The sequence below is a fragment of the Vicia villosa genome, linkage group LG5, assembly GCF_029867415.1.
Source record: "Vicia villosa cultivar HV-30 ecotype Madison, WI linkage group LG5, Vvil1.0, whole genome shotgun sequence".
NCBI lineage: Eukaryota > Viridiplantae > Streptophyta > Magnoliopsida > Fabales > Fabaceae > Vicia > Vicia villosa.
This window is the reverse complement of record NC_081184.1, coordinates 60,319,871-60,328,892: the sequence shown is the minus strand read 5'-3', so window position 1 is coordinate 60,328,892 and position 9,022 is coordinate 60,319,871.

The following is a 9,022-nucleotide window of genomic DNA, read 5'->3' as shown; positions in this document are numbered from 1 at the left end:
AATATATATTGTCTTATTATTATTTACATGACTATGTTCGATGTGATCAACTTCTGGAATTATTAATTTAACCATTGTATTCCATTATACTTTCTTCATAATGGTTTGTATTCTCACCCTTCTGTTTTAATGTTGCCCTCGTTTGGCGACGTGCAGGTTCCGGAGTTTAGTAGCCGCGTGTGACCTAGCCGGAGGTTCTTCCTTGTTTATTGGAGACTAGGTAGTGAGTCGATGCTCTGGTCATGTAACACTGGGTAGACTAGGTGTATTGAACTCATGTTATATTTGCGTATGTATTATGCTATGACTTTTGAACTTATCTATTGGTTACGTGTCTTTTGAGAGGCTTACAAGCCAAACCTTTTGATTATGTTTTATGTTGAATTGAGACTATTAGTCGATGTATGATCATGGTATGGGACATGAATCATTATGAATTACATGAGTATCATATTTTCCGCTGTGAATGCATATCCAGGTTAATTTGCGATTTTATATTGAGTGCTATTAAAATGACCGGGAGTATTGTGCTGTGTAGATAAATGCTGTCAGTATTTTTTTAAAGGTTTTTGGTTCTTCTAAAAGCATCGATGTGACGCCCTTTTGAATTATATGCATGTTATTCTCTGATTATATGTTAAATATTTTGGGGTATAAAAAGGGGTGTTACATTAGTGGTATCAGAGCATGGTCGACCAGTTGGTCAAGGTTATTAATGTCTTTTATCCTGTTGTATTTGATTCGTGTATCTGACACGATCGATACTGTTTTGTCTGGTTGTTTGGTTGTTTAGGACGATGACTGCAGGAAGGAATATTGACTTTAATGTTGAGGCCATGATGAGGTGGACTGGTGCGACTGGACAAGCGCCGCAAGAGAATGTCGGTTATGGAGGAAAGGATGAGTTTCGTGCTTTTGGAGACTTTCAAAGGTGCAACCCGCCGATCTTTGAAGGAGGGTATGGACCGGACAAAACGCACGCATGGATGATAGAAATTGAGAAGATCTTTCAAGTCGTGAGTTGTACGGATGTACAGAAGGTACAGTTTGGTACTCACATGCTGACAAAAGAAGCTGACGTTTGGTGGAGTAATATTGTACGGAGATTTGAAATAGAAGGTATTGAAGTTACTTGGACTCTTTTCCGTGATGCATTTTTGGGAAACTATTTTCCAGAAGATGTGCGTGGAAAGAAAGAAGTGGGGTTTCTACAGTTGAAACGAGGAGGAGAACAGTTCCGTGAGAAATCGTATGATGACATGAGGGAACAATCTGGTCTTGGCAAGAAGCCAAGTGGGGGAGGAGCTTCTACTCCGATTAAGTGCTACAGGTGTGGCGAGACGGGTCACAAAACTGTTGATTGTGGAGCTGGTTCGAGTAGGATTTGCTATAGTTGTGGTGAGCAAGGACACAATTGTGCCATGTGCGATAAGCCAAAGAAGGAGCAAGCGAAAGGAAAAGTGTCTGCGTTGTCTGGTGCTGAGACTAATACTAAGGATAAGTTAATCTGAGGTACGTGCTTTATTATTGATAATGGTGCAACGCATTATTTTATTCTTTGGATTGTGCTATAAGATTGGATCATGTTTTATCTGTTATGCATGGACGTGTAGTTATTGATACAACTGATGTGACTTTGTTTCTATTTCTTTTACGTGTTTGAATTATTCGTTGATCATCTTTGGTAGAGATTTTGAGAATTGATGTAATTTGTTTTCCGTTAGACCAAGTTGATGAATTTTGGTGTGAACTGTTTGGAGTTGAACTAAGTAATTGTAACTGTAAGAGAGATTGTGGAACTCGGTGTTGTAAGTGATTTTGAGTACGAGTTCTGAAGGAACACTATTATGGTTTAGTAACGATGGTTTATGTTTCATTATGATTGTCGATTGTCTATTGACAAATTGAGGATTTGATCACCCTTGATCTATTGTTGATAGGAGGCGATATCGTATTGAACGAGATAGACTTGTCTTACTAACTTGGTAGCGTGTAAAGCGACTAAGGAGAAGTTGAAGAGTAGATTTAACGAATTATTTGAGAAGAGGTTCATTGTCCGAGTGTATAGTCGTAGAGTTACCCTGTTCGTCGAGTAAGAAGAAAGAAGGTTCTATGGGGTAATGTTTCTTGAGGATATTTGATTCAAAGATCGATGATGATCATGTTTAACATTTAAGGATTGTGTTATCGGTGCTGAAAGAGAAGAAGGTTATGTAAAGCTTTCTGAATGTGAGTTTTGGTTGGAAGAAATGAATTTTCTTGGATATGGGATTTCGAATTGAGGTGTGTTGATGCAGATATCGATAAGTGGTAGCTTATGCTTCAAGGTAACTTAAAGTTCATAAGGGGAAATTATTCGATGTATGTATTGGAGTTGTTGCCTTTGTGTTTGTTTTGGAATGTAAGAGGCATTGTTTGTGTGGATCAAGGTTCGATGTGTTGAGTGATCACAAGAGTTGAATATGAGGTAAACAAGACGAGTAGAATTTCGATGAATTTTAATCTTTGGTTTGAATTACCATCCTAGAAAAGCGAATGTTGTAACTTATACATTGAGTAGGAAATCATTGCATATGACTATGTCAATGATTCGAGAATTAAAGGTGTTGGAACAATTTAGAGACTCGAGTTTGGTTTGTGAGATGGAGCCTTCGTGTGTTAAGTTTGATATGTTGAAGCTTACTTGTGGTATTCTTGACGAGTTTAGAATTAGTTGACAAGATGACATTGATGAAGCAAGGAAAAAGGTAATAACTTTCGGATTGATGAGAATGGTGTCGTGAGATGTTGTGATCGAGTTTGTATTCCTGATGGTTAAAATTCGGACAAAGAGAATTTTGATGAGGAACATCGTAATGATTTGAGTATTAATCATGGTGTTAATTATGTATTTGAGTTGGATTATCAGGAACCGTTTCGTTTGGTGCAACAGTTATCTATTTTCGAGTGGAAGGGAGATAGTATCTCTATGGATTTTGTTTCGAGATTGCCGAGGCATCGAGTAAATGTGGAGTGAGTTGGGTCAGTATAGATAGTTGACGAAATGTGCTCGTTTTATTCCGATGAAGATGGATTATTCGATAAGGAGACTTGCTAAGTTGTGCATCGAAAGGAATGTGTATTTGCATGGTATCTTCTTCAGATATTGGAATGACATCTTTTGAAGCTTTGTGTGGTCGTAAGTGTAGAACCTTTTGTATCGGTATGAATCGAGAGAGAGAGAGAGAGTGGATGTGGTTTTGGTATTGAGATGGTTGTGTCGGCGGAATTTTCGAGGACGAAAATCTTTTAAGTGGGGGAGAGTTGTAACATCCTGAATTTAATTAACTGACTAATTAAATTAAATAAGGATTTATTTACTTAATTTGGACGAAGTTTGATAATTAATTGGATCGTCGGTGTTATTGAGAAACATGTTTGGATTATTAAGTGAAGTTGGAATTTATTCGGTTAATCAAAGAATTAATAAAGTGGAGTATGTAGAGAAATAATATTAGAAATAATATTATTATTGGATTTTATTTACTTGAGATAAATTCGGATTTAATTGGATTAAGCGGAAAATAATATTAAGGGTAATAATATTATTTGTTGGAGCATAATTAGTTATTTGACTACTCTATTTCATCAATTGGGCCTATTTATTGGAGTGATAAGCAATTAGGGGGTGTTATTAATTTTTAAAGCCCAATATAATAAATAAAGATAGTCAGAGAGGAAAAGAGGTAGAAGCATCATTTTTTATTTTTCTGGTTCAAGAATAGAAGTGGAGGAGAGGAACAAGAAGAGGAAGGCTAGGGTTTTGAAGGAGAAATCAAGAGGTAAGGGGGAGAATCCCTAATCATTGTGGGTTAGTATAATGGGGTGAATGGTAGATTAATATAGTTATATTTGTGATAGTTAAATCAATAAAGTATGTGTTTAATTCTGTTTGGTATACTGAAAATCTGTAGAAAGTTTAGAGTTAGATACAAGATTAAATACTGGAATAAGTATCCTGTGTGCATATATATTTTCCTTCAAAAACCGAAAATAAGAGTGGGTATTGAGGGGAACACCGATTGACGTCACCCCACGGAAATGGTGACAGACGGCAGCTGCTGGCAAGGCAAGGGTGGCCATCACGGGATGCTATGCTTTGTTTATTCTTATTTTTTTTGTTCCTTTATTTAAGTAATTGCTGCTGATGTGTTGTTGGTCAAGTTATTTAAGAAAAAAAATGATTCTATATAGGATTAATAGAACCTCACGGTAGCTGCCCTTAGTCAAAAGAAATGTGCATGTTCACTTCATCATCTTTTTGCAATTGTCACTTGGTTGATGATGTTACATCACTAACTGCCAAAAACGTGAGACCACTTGTAATACTCTCTCCACTGTAGCCATTTGGTTCATGTTAAAAAGAAAAGAAAAGAAGGGAAGCTACATATACTTGGTATTAATAATGGAAACGTGTGTAGTTTATTTTCCTTAATTCAGTTGCCACTGTAGCTATTGATTTGGACCACAAAAAAATGTTCTATACAATTATAATCAATGAAACAAGTCATGCTACTCATTGTGGACCATATGTTTCATTTTACTACATATATGTTTCATTGTACTACATATATACCTACTGTTCGTGAGACATCCCATTTGTAGACCATATGTTTCATTTTACTACATATATGTTTCATTGTACTACATATATACCCTACTGTTCGTGAGACATCCCATTTGTAACCATATGTTTCATTTTACTACATATATGCCTTGCTGTGTGTGGTGGTAAATATGTGCTCTGTTTCATTTTGTTTACTTGTTAAACTCCCTGTCAATGAAAATGTGAAATATTAATATGCTTGATTACTAGAAATACATGATAGATAGATGTATAGAATAATGCGTAAATGAGTATAGATGAGTGAAATTGAATTCTATATTAAAATAATGGACTCCTAATAGAAAGTAACCTATGGGTGTGTTTTTATTATTGTTTTAAGGTTGAAATCTATATGAGTAGTTAGATAGCATAAATCCTAATGACTTATTGGTTTAATATGAAAATGAGTAAATCATATATAATTGACAAGTTGTGAGTTAGCATGAGACGGTATTGACTGCTAGTGGTAATTGAAATGGTGGATTGAAATTGCGTGTTGGGTATTATATACGAATAATGCTTATGTGATGAGAATGTTGTGTACAATATTGGGGATAATTCATAGAGTGAATTATTGTAATATGCTAAATATTAGATGGTAGAGATGATCTTAATTGCATATGTTTGACTGACATTGTACATACATTCATATCATGGTGTGCCTTGAAACAAAGGTGGTTTGCTTTGAAACAAAAGCGAGGCTTAGATTCTAAAGTGAATCGGAAGCGGTAAACTATATGTTTACGTTTTGTGGGCTTTGGTCTTGTCCGGATCGGAAGCGTGGCCTAGATTCTAGATATTGAATCAGGAGGCGGTGAAACTTTGGGTTCACAATTCGGTACCACATGCATAGCGTCACATATTTTGCATTGAGTCACATTAGAGTTATGTGATAGTTGATTATGTGCATTGGTAATATTGTGATATGTGTATGAGATTGATAATTGAAATGAGTGATGTTTGAGTACATGTTTGGTTACCTACGTGGCTATGTGATTCATTGTAGTTGTGCGCATAATTGAGAATATAATATTGGTAATGAATCGATCCTTCCCTTGTACTTTTTGGTTACTTGTTAACATGTGAAATATATATTGTCTTATTATTATTTACATGACTATGTTCGATGTGATCAACTTCTGGAATTATTAATTTAACCATTGTATTCCATTATACTTTCTTCATAATGGTTTGTATTCTCACCCTTCTGTTTTAATGTTGCCCTCGTTTGGAGACATGCAGGTTCTGGAGTTTAGTAGCTGCGTGTGACCTAGCCGGAGGTTCTTCCTTGTTTATTGGAGACTAGGTAGTGAGTCGATGCTCTGGTCATGTAACACTGGGTAGACTAGGTGTATTGAACTCATGTTATATTTGCGTATGTATTATGCTATGACTTGTGAACTTATCTATTGGTTACGTGTCTTTTGAGAGGCTTACAAGCCAAACCTTTTGATTATGTTTTATGTTGAATTGAGACTATTAGTCGATGTATGATCATGGTATGGGACATGAATCATTATGAATTACATGAGTATCATATTTTCCGCTGTGAATGCATATCCAGGTTAATTTGCGATTTTATATTGAGTGTTATTAAAATGACCAGGAGTATTGTGCTGTGTAGATAAATGTTGTCAGTATTTATTTAAAGGTTTTTAGTTCTTCTAAAAGCATCGATGTGACGCCCTTTTGAATTATATGCATGTTATTCTCTGATTATATGTTAAATATTTTGGGGTATAAAAAGGGGTGTTACAAGTATCATTTTCTAAAGAAAGTTGCATAGTTCGAAATGATGACAAGAAAGATGATGTGTTCAAAGGCCTGAGGGTAAATAATGTATACATGCTTGATCTAAATGATGTATCCTTAATTGAAGCGAAATGTCTAGCAACTATGAGTGAAGACTCATGGCTTTGGCATAGACGTTTAGCTCACACCAACATTGATTTGCTTAATAAAATCGTCTCAAAAGACTTAGTGTCCGGCCTACCTAAAATAAAGTTTTCCAAAGATCACTTATGTGATGCGTGCCAAATGGGGAAGCAAACAAGGATCTCTTTTAAATCTAAAAACATTGTTTCAACTACAAGACCTCTTGAACTTCTCCATATGGACCTCTTTGGACCATCTAGAATAAAAAGTCTAGGTGGAAACTATTATGGGTATGTCATAGTTGATGACTTCTCTAGATATTGTTGGACGATTTTCTTAGAAAGCAAAAGTGACACCTTCTCCGCATTTGAGAAATTTTCCAAGTTAATTCAAAATAAATTAAACAATAACATAGTATCCATCCGAAGTGATCATGGGGGTGAGTTTGAAAACCATATCTTTGAAGAGTTTTGTGGCAATCATGGCATTAATCATAATTTCTCCGCACCACGAACTCCCCAACAAATTGGAGTTGTGGAACGTAAAAATCGTGTGTTAGAAGAACTTGGGAGAACTATGATTAATGAACATGGGCTTCCAAAATATTTTTGGGCCGATGCCATTAATACGGCTTGTTATGTTCTGAATAGGATCTTGATACGACCTATTCTAAACAAAACACCGTATGAACTCTTGAAAGGGAGAAAAACGAACATTTCTCACCTTCATGTATTTGGATGTAAGTGCTTTGTTCTAAACAATGGAAAGGAAAATCTTGGCAAGTTTGATGCAAAAGCGAATGAGGGTATCTTTCTAGGTTACGCTCAATCTAGTAAAGCTTATAGAGTATACAACAAAAGGTTACATATTGTTGAAGAGTCCGTACATGTCTCTTTTGATGAGTCTTGTCCGAAAGTTGTCGGAAAAGGTAGTGTTCTTAATGGTGCAGGTGTCTCAAATGAGAGTTTACTTAATGATCCGGATGCCAAGCTTGAGAAAAATAAAGAATCCCTCTTACCCGAGAATAATGAAGAGGAAGTGGATCAAACACCTAAAGAGAAAGTATAAGATCAACCAAGCGAGAAGAGTGATCTTCCTCTTGCATGGAAATCTTCTAAGGACCATCCTATGGAGAACATTCTAGGAGACATATCAAAAGGGGTGACAACACGGTCAAGGATAAGTAACTTTTGTTTTTATTATTCTTTCATCTCTCAAATTGAGCCTAAAAACTCAAAATATGCATTAGTCGATGAACATTGGTATTTAGCTATGCAACAAGAGCTAAACCAATTTAAGAGAAATGAGGTTTGGGACCTTGTCCCTCCTCCGCGAGACCATCGAGTAATTGGCACTAAATGGGTGGTTAGGAACAAACTAGACGAAAACGGTATCATCACTCACAATAAGGCCCGTCTTGTTGCTCAAGGGTATAGCGAAGAGGAAGGGGTCGACTATGAGGAGACCTATGCTCCGGTCGCCCGACTTGAGGCAATACGCTTGTTAATTGCATTTGCATGTTCACAAAACTTTAAGCTTTATCAAATGGATGTTAAGAGTGAATTCCTAAATGGGTTTATTAATGAAGAGGTTTATGTATCCCAACCTCCCGGATTTGAAAACATTGATTATCCTGATTATGTTTATAAACTTAAGTGTGCCTTGCATGGTTTAAAACAAGCTCCTAGAGCTTGGTACGAGCGGCTTAGCAATTTTCTAATTAATCAAGGTTTCTCTAGAGGGAAAGTTGATACCACCCAATTCATTAAGAGACATGAAAAGCATTCAATATTAGTTCAAGTGTATGTGGATGATATTATCTTTGGTTTTACTAACATGACTCTTGTAAAGGAGTTTTCTAAGCTTATGCAGGGAGAATTTGAAATGAGCATGATGGGTGAACTAAACTACTTCCTTGGACTTCAAATAAAGCAACTAAAAGAAGGAACGTTTATGAGTCAAACCAAATATTGTCAAGAACTCATCAAACGGTTTGATATGGCAAAATCCAAGGCCGTTGACATTCTTATGCCTACCGCGGTAAATCTTGATCGGGATGATGTAAAAAGGTATAGAGGTATGATTGGTTCCCTACTTTACCTTACCGCTTCCCGTCCCGATATTATGTTTAGTGTATGCATGTGTGCAAGATATCAATCATGTCCCAAGGAGTCTCATTTAAAATCCGTTAAGCGCATACTTAGGTATCTTGTAGGTACAACTAAGCATGGCTTATGGTTCTCCAAAGGTAGTGATTGCTCTTTGGTTGGATATTTCGATTCCGACTTTTCCAGGTGCAAGTTGGATAAGAAAAGCACTAGTGGAACATGTCACTTCTTTTCAAACTCCTTGGTTAGTTGGCATAGCAAGAAACAAGTGTCAGTTGCGTTGTCAACCGCAGAGGCGGAATATGTGGCAGCTGGTAATTGTTGTGCTCAAATACTTTGGCTCAAACATCAATTACTTGACTTCAATGTCAAGCTTGATCATATTCCTATCTTA